Genomic DNA, 13,235 nt, shown 5'->3' on the forward strand with positions numbered 1-13,235 from the left:
AGCCATAGCTCCTCCATTTCCTTGATTGAAACCAATCAGCTTCACCTTTGTCAAACACCATTTTTGTCACCTAAAAATATCCAAAACGCAGCTGAAATTGCTCCCTAAAACTAGCTTAAATCCCACCCCAAAAGTGCAACAAAAATAGCTGCAAACAGCTCCAAAAAATGACCTAAAATCTGTCCCAAAACCAGTAGCAAAATACCTCAAAAAACCAGTCCAAACTAACCTCCAAAATTCAGCCAAAACAAGCTGAAACAATCCCCAAAATGCAGTTGTGTCGCACCTCGAAACAGCCATGAAAGGCAGTTGAAATTTCCCCATAAACAACAATGTAAAGCGGCCTTTTCAATTCTCAAAACCAGCTCATAAAACACCATTAGAACATAACCTTTATTCGATTTTGAGGTTGCGGACTGAGGTCGTAGTTCGTTAGCTCCAGTCGAGTCCATTTGAAGTTCATGTATTTCGATGAATTTGTGCTCATCTATTAGAGATTGGGTTTGGAGGCTCGTTGTTCTGTTGTTCAGATTCGTTTGAGGTTCATTCTTCCTTTTCTTTACTATTTCGCTCCTAATATCATAATTTTGTTAATTTTCTTTTGATTTCTGCCGATTTTCCCTATTAATTGTTTGAGTTAGAATTTTCGTTGATTTTTGCTCTGTATTTGTGGAAATATCAATGTGCTGGTTTATTCCCTTTTTTTATTGTTTGGATTATTGTTGTATGGGTGTAACAGATAAAACTGCTCAATTAAGTGGGCTGAGATTTTAATTGGACTAGAGGTGGAGATCGGTTTCTTAAATTATGGGCCAAAAGTTCTTTCAAGATCCAATAATAATAAGTCAAACCATGCTGGCCCATTTCACAAACCAATTAGTCTAATTCTTGTAAATACATAAGAGGTTTTTTTCTTTAATTACTATATGAGTCAAATATCAAGAAAATTCATAATATCTTCCCCACAATTTTATATCCAAAACTTATTACCTTAATATAATATCAAAACTAGTTTAGGAAAATAACTCATGAACGCGATATTATGCTTTAAGCACGCCTTTAATCTACCACTGTAATTGTGTGCACGTTCGCGCGATATAATTGCGATTTCCACGTGCGACTTTGACCAAACAATCTTAATAATAATAAATTATTTTAAAATGTGTACACGTACATATGACATGACTTCAATACACTAAATAAACCGAATACACGCACATGTGGTTCGTTTCAAGATAATTTTATAATTATAATAATCAAGTAATTTAAAAGCAGTAAAAGGTACAACGCACAGGTTCTAAAACATGTACTAATAAGATGATTAAGCCAAGTTGTGATTGTTAAGCGACCATGCTAGAACCACGGAATCTGGGAGTGCCTCACACCTTCTCCCAAGTTAACATAATTCATGTCACGACCCAAAACTAACCTTATCGTGATGGCGCCTAACGTGGTACTAGGCAAGCCGACACACTACCAAAACCAATCAATATTTTTATTTTTAAGACAAAACCAAAGCTATTTAACAATAAAACATGCATAAGGAGTTTAAATCAAAACAATAGTGCGGAAAGAAAGCCCAACATCAGGGTATCACTAGTCATGAGCATCTACTACAACCGTCTGACAACACCAATACTAGCATAGCCTGAAAATAACTGAATACAACTAAGGGAGGATAAGGAGGGAGAAAATCAGAGCTGTGATCGCCAGACAGCTACCTTACTAACTCTGATGGACCTGCCACTGAGTAATCAACACCCGCTACCGGGTTCAGAAATACCTGGATCTGCGCACAAGGTGCAGGGAGTAATGTGAGTATGCCAACTCAGTAAGTAATAAAAGTAAATAGAGACTGAGCAGTAGTGACGAGCAATAAAACATATACAGTTCATATCATGAAATCTCAGTAAAATACAGTAGGCTTTTAAAATCAAAGTTTTGAATCAGCTCAGCTCATTTAAATCCAGTTTCAGTAAAACCATTTAAAACATCTTTCAACAATTTTTAATGAAATGATGAAACAGTGAGTAAAAATTATAAAAACATAAACAGCCTCTCACGCAAAACTCACTCGTATATAGCCCCTCGGGCAACATAAATCAAGATCAACCCCTCGGTGAACACCACTCGTGAATAGCCCCTCGGGCAAATATGAATTCGGGCAAACCTCACAGTCACTCATATAGGCCCCTCGGGTATTACCTCACAATCACTCATAAACAGCCCCTCGGGCACAATATGAATCAAGAACAGCCCCTCGGGAAAAACATCATATCACTCACTCAAGGTACCCGCGCTCACTGGGGTGTACAGACTCCGGAGGGGCTCCTACAGCCCAAGCGCTATAACAAGCCACCTCGTGGCATAAATCAATTAGGCCATCGACCTCATAACAAACCACCTCGTGGCATAAATCAATCAGGCCTGCGGCCTCACAAAAATCATGAATCAATAACAACATGCTGCGGTGTGCAGTCCGATCCCATAATATCCTCCCAACATAGGCCCTCGGCCTCACTCAGTCAGAAACCTCTCAAGCCACTCGGGCTATTAGTAAAATAGGGTGCTCAGCCCAAAATATCATTTTATGCATCAAAACAGAGTAATAAAGACTGAGTTATAAAATCAGTAAACACAGCATGACTGAGTATAGATCTTAAATAAAAAACAGTGAGAGGATAATAAGAAAAGCCCCTAAGGGTCCAAACAGCTCTGGCACAAGGCCCAAATATGACATTCAGCCCAATTAAATTCTTTCTAAAACACATAAGTATCATATAATTTAAGTCAAATACGCAACTTTATAGTTGCTACGGGACGGACCAAGTCACAATCCCCAACGGTGCACGCCCACATGCCCGTCCTAGCATGTGTGTCACCTCAAAATAATAAAGCAATATGAAATACGGGTTTTCATACCCTCAGGACTAGATTTACAATCATTACTAACCTCAAACAAGCCAATTCCAATACCGAGCAAGCCAAGCGATGCTCCAAAAATGCCATCTCGCGCATTCCGACCTCTGAATGACTCGAAACTAACCAAAAACAACTCAAATACACCAAACAATGCTAAAGCAACCAATCCCAATTGAAAAAGGTCGAATCTTTAATCAATAGCTCAAAATCGGCCAAAAAGCCGAACTCGGGCCCGCATCTCGGAACCCGAAAAAACTCACAAAATCCGATAACCCATTCAATTATGAGTCCAACCATACAAGTTTCATCCAATTCCGACTCTGAATCGATGTTCAAAACTTAAAAATTCATTTTATGAAACTTTAGGCAAAAACCCCCAAATTTTACTTTGAAATCATCAATCAAATGCCAAAAATGAAGATGGATTCATGAAATATAACCAAAATTGAGTAGATAACACTTATCCCAATACATATGGTGAAAATAACCTCCAAAAAGCGCCCAAATCCGAGGTCCCCAACTCAAAATATGACCAAATGAACAAACCTTTATTTTATATATTTTTTTGCCAGTTATTCTGCCTCGATTCTCATGATAAATGATCCCGAAATTTGTTTTTGATACCTCCAATGGATTCCTTGTAAAATTTTAGTCAATTTAGGTTCTTGAATCACTCCATTTGATCTTATATTGAAGGAGACATATTGGTTTCAATATTTGAAAATAGTGCAGATTTTTAAATATGAATTCAGTGGTAATTTCGCAATTAATCTGAAAATTTTGACGATTCTTTTTGCTATGACTCCCTAATTACGATACAGATCTAATGCTTCAGTAAAAGCAGAAATCGGAACTCATTTGCTTAATGTAGTACCGTTTATGCTTGAAAACGTCGAAACATAAAAAACGAGCGCAACACAACCCAAACATATCTGAAACTCACCCGAGCCCTACGGGACCCTATTCAAACAGACCAACAAGTCTCATATCATAACACGGATCTACTTGAGGCCTCAAAATGCACATAACAATATCCAAACGACGAATCACACCTCAATTCAAAATAAATGTACTTGAAACTTCAAACTTCCACAACTGATGCCGAAACCTATCAAATCATGTTCGATTGACCTCAAAGTTTGCATGCAAGTCACATTTGACATTATGGACCTGCTTCAACTTCCCAAATTGGAATCCGACCCCGATATCAAAAAGTCCACTCTCGGTCAAACTTTCCAAAATTCCAACTTTCGCTATTTTAAGTCAAATTCTACTACGGACCTCCAAATCACAATCCGGATGTGCTCCTAAGTCCAAAATCACCCAACGGAACTAGAGGAACCATCAAATATCCAATCCACGGTCAAATTCTAGAAAGTCAAAACTTGATCAAACTTTTCAAATTTAAAGCTTCTAGCTAAGAATCATTCTTCCAAATCAATTCTGAATAACCTGAAAACCAAAACCGATGATTCACATAAGTCATAATACTTCCTACAGAGCTACTCATGCGCTCAAACAACCGAGCGAAGTGCAATTGCTCAAATGACCAACAATTCCTTACTCGATCTTATGTGTTTCGCAGACTTAAACAAAGTCAAATTTTCTTGAATTGGGATTTAAAATAAACTGGTGACTTGGGACACCATAATAAATTATTCCAAATGACGACTCATTAAAATTAAATAAATCAATCTCATTTCAATAATGTCACCTAAATTGAAATTTTTCTTTCTCCATAAAAAGGAAGTGTGAAACCGAGATTAGTTATACTGCGATTTTATCCCAACCAAACATGGGATTTCATTTTAAATATAATCTAGGGATTAATTATCCCTTGTATCAAATGAGCCCTTAGGTTTTATTTTATAACTCAAAAATATCTTTCAATATTATTTATATGATATTTTTAGATGTTTATGCATCAATACAGGATACACAAGCATCACGAGACCCTAATTAAGATTATGCAATATTCAAGATAACTTTTTTTATTTGAAATTGTGTTTTTTTTTTCACAAATTTGCTTAAGTATCTTCTATTTTTTATAAAAAAATTATTAGCATCTTGGTTGATTTATATTTATATTTTGTTTGTTTAGGAACTCGGACGTCGAAATATCAAAACTAGAGCTTGGCCAAACCTAAAGAGGACGTATACATTATATCTTTGCATCGTCACAATTGCAATACTATACAATTGTTCTAAATGCATATATAGTTTAATTGCAAGATTTATATAAGTTAAATTTTTTAATGTACTAAAGTCCAAAATATAATGATTTCTTACTTGGTCAAATAAAGAAAGACTTAATAAGTAAAATTTGAGTTAATTTTAAACCCCTAAAAACTAGGAAAATAATCAAATGACTATTTTGTCTAGTGTGAACTCTTTTTATAAGGGTAAAAAAAGACGAATGATATTTCGCTAAGGGCATTCGTGCTTTTAATAAAGTATAGATAGATAGATATGACTATGTTTAACTAGACACTAAATTTAACACACACACACACACACATATATATATATATATATATATATATATATATATATATATATATATATATATATATATATATATATATATATATATATATATATATATATATAAAAAAAACAATTTTGACCATATACAAGTATTCCATTAAGAGGTTGTGTTGTTAGTATAGAAGGAGATTTAATCTCCATATAAAATCCAGCATTATTATCTACAATGTTTGCTTGTCACTATTTTTTCTCATAAATAATACGTGCATAAGTTATATAGAATCTTTGCATAAATTTATGTGGTATATAATATGGAATAAGAATTTGGGTATTAGTAATATATGGATAAAAAGCATACTAGAATGACAAAACAAACTCTCTGAAGTAAAAAAGCAACAAACACAATAGTTTCTCAAAAGTGGGGTTTGGGAAGGGTAAGATGTATGCAGCCTTACCCCTATCCCTGGAAGGGCAAAAAGGCTGTTTCCGATAGACCCTCGGCTAGAGAACGACTGAAAAAGAAATGGTAATTGCAACAAGTAGGAATAACAGCAAGATGAAATAAGATCGAAACAAAGAATGCAGTCAAACTCTAGGTAGTAATAACAATCTATAAATAAAAGATATCATACTAACACTAATGCTAGCGAAGTGAGTAAGACAAAGAGAAATACTCGACTACCTACTAACCTTCTACCATAATCTTTGACCTCCACACCCTCCTGTCTAGGGCTATGTTCTCAGTCAGCTCCAGATGCGCCATGTCTCGCCTAATAACCTCTCCCCAAGGCTTCTTAGGCCTACCTATACCCCTCTTGCTGCCCACTGAGACTAACCGCTCGCACCTTCTAACTGGGGTTTCTATACTTCTCCTTTTAACATGCCCGAACCATCTCAACCTCACCTCACGCATCTTATCCTCTTGTAATGACCCGACCGGTCGTTTTGAGCTTTTGCACTTCGCTCGCCAGTTCTCGGGCATGATTAGCTCCGTGTAATGTATTATGACTTATGTAAATTGTTGGTTTTGGTTTTCAGGGTAATCAGAATGAATTTGGAAGAACAGTTCTCAGTTTGAAGCTTAAAACTTGAAAGGTTTGACCAAGATTTGACTTGTTAGTATATGATCTCGGATTGGAATTTTTATGATTTATTTAGCTCTGTTAGATGATTTGGGACTTAGGAGCATGATCGAAATATATTTTGGAGGTCCGTGGAAGGTTTAGGCTTGAATTGCCGAAATTGGGATTTTGGCGTTTTCCGGTTGATAGGTGAGATTTTGATATAGGGGTTGGAATAGAATTACAGAAGTGGAATAGGTCCGTTGTGTCATTTATGACGTGTGTGCAAAATTTCAGATCATTCGGAGTTGAATTGGTGGGTTTCGGCATCATTTGTGGAACTTGAAAGTTTTTAAGTTCTTAAGCTTGAATCCGAAGTTGATTTGGTATTTTGGCATTGTTTTGAGTGATTCGAAGGATCAACGAAGTTTTAATGATGTTATGGGAGGTGTTGGTATGTTTGGGTTGAGGTCCCGATGGCCTCGGGTGTGTTTCGGTGAGTTTTGAGCGAGTTCGGGCATTATCGGGACTCAGGCATTGGTTCTGGTGCTTAAATTTACAGCTGGGGTGGAAGTTTTACCGCTGGGTGCAGTGGTTTTACCGCTGGGCACGGTTGTTTTATTGCGGTCACGGAAAATGGTCAGCGGTCATGAAGAATCCGCAGGACGTTGGTCCAACTTCGGAAGCCTATATCTTTTGATGTACAAGGAATTTTGATATGATTCAAAAACGAAATTGTAGCCCTTCGTCTCTAAGTTTCCAAAAAGTAAAGAAATAATAATTTGGATATCTGTAGAGAAAGTTATGGCCAAAATACTAAAGCATATCACTGCAGTCAATATTTTCCGTTGTAGCAATGGTTTTACCACGGTCAACAATGGTTTTACCGCAGTCAGCGGTGGTCACCGCGGTCAGCGGTGATGGGGATTCGGAAGGTACTCTATAAATACGAGATTTAGGGTTTTATTTCATATTTTGACCTAGAGAGCTCGGGCTTTGGCGATTTTTTGAGGAATTTTCAAGAAAAACCATCAGGGTAAGTGATTCTAACTCAATTTTGGCTAAAATACTTGATTATAACGTTGGATTCATCATTTGAGTAGAGATTTGGGATGTAAATTTGGAAAAAATTATGGAACTTCATAAAATAATTTTTTGGGATTTAAAAGCCGATTCGAAATCGGAATTGAGTGAAACTAGTATGGATAGTATCGTAATTGAATGGGTTGTCGGATTTTGAAACTTTGGTCGAATTTCGAGACGTGGGCCTGGGGGCCGGGTTTGAGCAATTTCGAGATTCTTGAGTTAATTTGATTGTTTTCGCTTGGGCTTTATTCCTTTAACGTATATTGCTAACAATATACTGATTTTGGTTAGATTTGGAGCATTTGGAGGCCGATTTGAGAGGCAAAGGCATCGCGGGCTAGAGTTTGGACCGATTTGAGGTGATTAATGATTGTAAATATTGTCCCGAGGGTATGAAACCCCAGATTGCACATCGTTATGCTATATTGAGGTGACACACATGCTAGATAACGAGCGTGGGGTCGTGCACCATTGGGGATTGTGACTTAGTCCATCCCGTATGACTTTTTTACCGTGTATTTGATTGAAAACTATTTTCTATCATCATGTTTTGGGCTGAATGCCACATTTGGGCCTCGTATCAACTATTTGGACCCTTAGGGGATTTCTACTGATATTTCCTCACTGTTTTGACTTTATACTTGTACTCAGTCATGCTATATTCTAATGTTTTCATAACTCAGCCATGTCTACTCTGTTTTAATATATTAAATGATAATTTGGGTTGAGCATCATGTTTTACTGTTGCCCGAGTGACTTATGAGATTCTGACTGAGTAAGGCCGAGGCCTGTGTTGTGAGGATACACTGATTGTGATTATGAGGCCGTGGGCCTGAGATTTATACGCCATGAGGTGGCTTGTTGATATGAGGTCTAGAGCCTATGTGATTATGCCACGAGATAGCTTGATATTGCGCTTGGGCTGTAAGGGGCCCCTCCAGGAGTCTGCACAGCCCCAGTGAGCGCGAGTACCCATTGTGATGTGAGATATAGCCCGAGGGGCTGGTGTTGTTGCATGTTGTTGCCCGAGGGGTGGATTTTCTGTGCTTATCTGTTCTAGCTACTTTCGATTTAATTGTTTGATTGTCAAAAAGGTGTTTTAAAAGAGTTTAAACTGAGCTAAGATGTTTTAAGAGATTTCACCGCTTCATTGTTTTTACTGGTTTTATATTGCTTCTATATAGCATGTTGATGTGCTTTACGTGATTTTTTATCGCTCAGTCTTCATTTATTGTTATTACTCACTGAGTCGGAGTACTCACATTACTCCCTGCACCTTGTGTATAGATTCAGGTATTTCTAAACCCGGTAGCGGGTGTTGGTTGCTCAGAGGCAGAGTCATCGGAGTTTAGCAAGGTAGTTGCCCGATGTTCGTAGCACTGCTTTTATCTCTCTTGATTTCATTAGATTGTATTTAGTACATTTTTCAGACTTTCCGTTGTATTTAGACCTTAGTAGATGCTTGTGACTTGTGATACCCCGATGTCGGGCTTGTATATTATTTCTGCATTGTTCATTTAGACTTACATTATTAAACATTTGTTTAAATAAAGGCTTAAAATGATTCTTATTGATTAATGGTTAATTTGGGAGTTGTGTCGGCTGGCCTAGTTTCACGATAGGTGTTATTACGACGGGGTCGGTTTTAGGGTCGTGATACCTCCACAAGGGTCACTCCCACCTTTTCCCTAATAACTTCATTCCTAATCTTATCCAATCGAGTATGCCTACATATCTAGCTCAACATCCTCATCTCAGCTACTTTTAGCTTCTGGATATGAGAGTTCTTGACCGGCCAACACTCTACTTCATACAACATAGTCGGTCAAACTCTCTAAAGTAAACAAACTTTTATTTTGTTTAAATAAAAAAGAAATAGAAGTCCTGAGCCGATGATCTATTGAAAATAGCCTCTCTACCTTCGCAAAGGTAGGGATAAGATTTGCGTACGCACTACCCTTCCCAGACCCCACGATGTGGAATAATACTAGGTATGTTGTTATTGTTGTTGTTTGTAAAAAAGAAACAAAAGGGCCGCAATTTTATATTTTTGATTAGTAAAAGACATGAGAATGACATAGTTACCCACAAAAACAAAACTATTTACCCTTGTCTACCCATTTATTTTTCTACCCATCAAACTAATTACATTTCCTACCCATAGTAGTTTTTGTGGGGAATTTTTTCTTTATTCTCCAATTCTTTTTTATTTCTATGCTTCTTTTCTTTTTCTCTTTTTCTCTTTTTTTCTTTTCTCCTTTTCTCTTTTTTCGTTTTCTTCTTATTTGTTTCTTTTTTCCTTTTCTAATTTCATTTAACTTCTTTTTTTTATATTCTTTTTCTCTTCAGAATCTAATTTCATTTACTGTTTTCACTATTTTTATTATTTTTTTTATACTATTACTAAAGAAAATCAAATTGTGTACCAATTAAATATAGCTAATACAACCAAAAAATATTAACTAACATATGATACCATTATAGTATATAACTATACCAAAAGGGTATACAATTGTACATAAAGAGTTAAAAAAATTCTTGTTTTGGGTTTCAAAATAACGATAAACTCAAAAAATCCAATTTATGAGTTTCAAAGCTTCAAGATCCTCTAATGGCACATTAATATTTTGCAGAAGTCAGAAGTCTTGGAATTCAAGTCATAGAATAAATCAAAACGAAAAAAAAGATTCGCATTTTCAATTTGCCCCTCACGCTAGGTAAAAGCTTAAAGCAAATTAAAAGGGAAAAGGCAAGTGAATTTATGGGTAATAAGTATACTATTATGGTATATTGTATACTATTACAACATACTGTTACGGTATATTGCATATTATTACAGTATACTATAATAATATATTGTATACTATAATAGTATACTATGGCAGTATAACTATATACTCCTATAATATATTATATATTGTAGCGGTATACTATTAGGTAATGTAACGACCCGGCGGTTGTTTTAAGAATTAATGCCCCAATCCCCTATTAACTATTTTTTCCGTGTTTGTTTCTGCTATTGTGAGTTGCTGGGAGGATTCGTTTTGAGTTTCAGAGTGTTTTGGGAGACTTAGTCCCTCAATGAGAGCTTAAGCTTTAGAATTTGGACCGTAGTCGTAACAGTATGAAGACGACCTCGGAATGGAATTTCGTCAATTCCTTTAGCTCCGTTGGATGATTTTGGGCTTAGGGGCGTATTCGAATTATGTTTTGGAGGTCCGTAGCTTATTTAGGCTTGAAATGCCGAAAATTGATTTTTTCAAGTTTCCGGATCGTTAGTGAGATTTGATATCGGGGTCGGAATCCGATTCTGAAAGTTGGAATACCTCCATAGTGTTGAATGTGACTTGTGTACAAAATTTGGGGTCAATCGGACTTGGTTTGGTTGGTTTCGGCATCGGTTGTAGGATTCTTGAAATTTCAAGTTCTTTAGGTTTGGATTGGAGGGTGATTCCTAGTTTTAGCGTTGTTTGATGTGATTCTAGGGTTGGACTAAGTCCGTATAGTGTTTTAGGACTTGTTGGTATGTTTGGTTGAGGTCCCGGGGGCCTCGGGTTGATTCAGGTGGTTAACGGACCTTTAAACTTAAAAAGAAGATTGCAGAAATTGCAGAAATCTCCAGCTCTGATTTCCTTCTTCGCGTTCGCGAGTGGGGTCTCGCATTCTCAAAGAGGAGATAGGGTAGGTGGAAATATAACGCTTCGTTTTCGCAATGTTAGTCCTGCGTTTGCGAAGCTGAGAGGTCATATACCTACGCGTTCGTGAAGAGGGTCCCGCGTTCGCGTAAGAGTGAGAGAGTGGCTATCTCGTTCGCGACAGGGTCATCGCGTTCACGATAAAGGAATTCTGGGCCAATTCAAGTTGTTCTTCGCGAATGCGAGGGGCCTTCCGCGTTCGCGAAGAAGGATTTACCTGGGCATATTATAAAGTTTCAAAATCGAGGGTTAGCCATTTTTATCAAAACTAGAGTTTGGGAGCTCGGATTTGGATGAGATTTTGAGGGATTTCCAGAGATATCAATTGGTTAATGCTTCTACACTTGATTTTGATTATATCCCACTAATCTATCATTAATTGTATCATTTAATTTCAGATTTGGAGTGAAAAATTGGGAAAAATGGAATAGAGTTCTTCAACTAAAATTTCGAGTTTTGATTGGGATTTTGACATCAGATTTGGATAATTTTGGTATGAGTGAACTCATAAGTGAATGGAGGTTCATAATCCATAACTTTTACCCGATTTCGAAACGTGGGCCTGGGGAGGATTTTGGGCGCTTGTCTATTTTCTTGCATTAGCTTCGATTTCATTAGCTAAATTAGTTGTTTGTAGTTGTATTTACATTATGATATTAATTTGATTAGATTTGGGCCACTCGGAGTTGGATACTCATGGCCAGAGCGTAATTTCGGATTGATTGTGCAGGTTCAAGGTAAGTGGCTTGCCTAACCTTGGGGGGGGGGGGGACTCCCCTTAGGATTTTGGTATTGTTATTATATGAGTGTCGTGTACGTGAGGTGACGAAGGTGTACACGTGCTAATTGTTGAAAAATCCCGTTTTTATTAAGTAAATATATGTGTTTTTCTTGTAATTGAACAATACTTGTACTTGAAGCCTCCTGTTTAGCTTAGGAAAAGCATGGATATGTGTTCTAATTGTCTTACCTGCTTTAACTGCTTACTTGTATTCTGTGCAGAATGTTTAGAGTAGAATTCCTATTTATCCACGAATAGAACGGTAGATTCTTTCTTGATACTATGGTTTGTTTACTTTGGGACTACCAGACGATATCCCGGGAGATCCTCCTGCATGTTTACTTTGGGACTACGGATCGGTATTCCAGGAGATCCCCTTGTACGTTTATATTTGGGACTACGGGATGACACCCGGGAGATTCCCTTGTACTGGATATTTACTTTGGGACTACGAATTGGTATTCTGGGAGATCCTCTGCACTTTTACGTTTGGGACTACAGGACGATATCCTGGGAGATCCCATGTTGTTATCTCTGTGTACTAAGTTACATTTTTTCTGTGATTTTGTTCTCTATTAACTGTTAATGCTTTAATTATACTGTCACATTTCGTACCGTTTATCTTGTTTTATGTATATCACTAGTACGACCATGACCTTCCTCGTCATTACCCGACCAAGGTTAGGCTTGGCACTTGCTGGGTACCGCAGTGGTGTACTCATGCCCTTTCCTGCACATATTTTTTTGTGTGCAGATCCAGGTTCTTCGGCTCAGCCATACTATCAGTGAGGCGATGCGACCTTCAGAAACTTCAAGGTATATCTGCCCCGTCCGCAGACCGAGGAATCCCTATCTATTCTCTATTTTAGCTATAGACTTTCTGTACTTTCTTTTGATTAGACATTCTGGAGTTAGAACACTATGTAGTATCCACAACTTGTGATTTCATGGGATTCCAGATTTTGGGAGTTGATTCAGTTTGGAGAGTGTGTATTTGTATATGTAGAGCGACATCTTAAACGTTTTTATTATGTTTAATCCCCAGGTTTTGCTAGTTCCGTATTTCGTTTCCTTTTTCCGTAATTTGTTAGGCTTACCTAGTCGTAGAGACTAGGTGCCGTCACGACAGTTCACGGGGGGCGAGCTTGGGTCGTGATAGGTAACTATGTTCTTCTTAGATTATTACAATATACCGTTGCAATA

Source organism: Nicotiana tabacum, chromosome 3 (assembly GCF_000715075.1).
Source record: "Nicotiana tabacum cultivar K326 chromosome 3, ASM71507v2, whole genome shotgun sequence".
Taxonomy (NCBI): Eukaryota; Viridiplantae; Streptophyta; class Magnoliopsida; order Solanales; family Solanaceae; genus Nicotiana; species Nicotiana tabacum.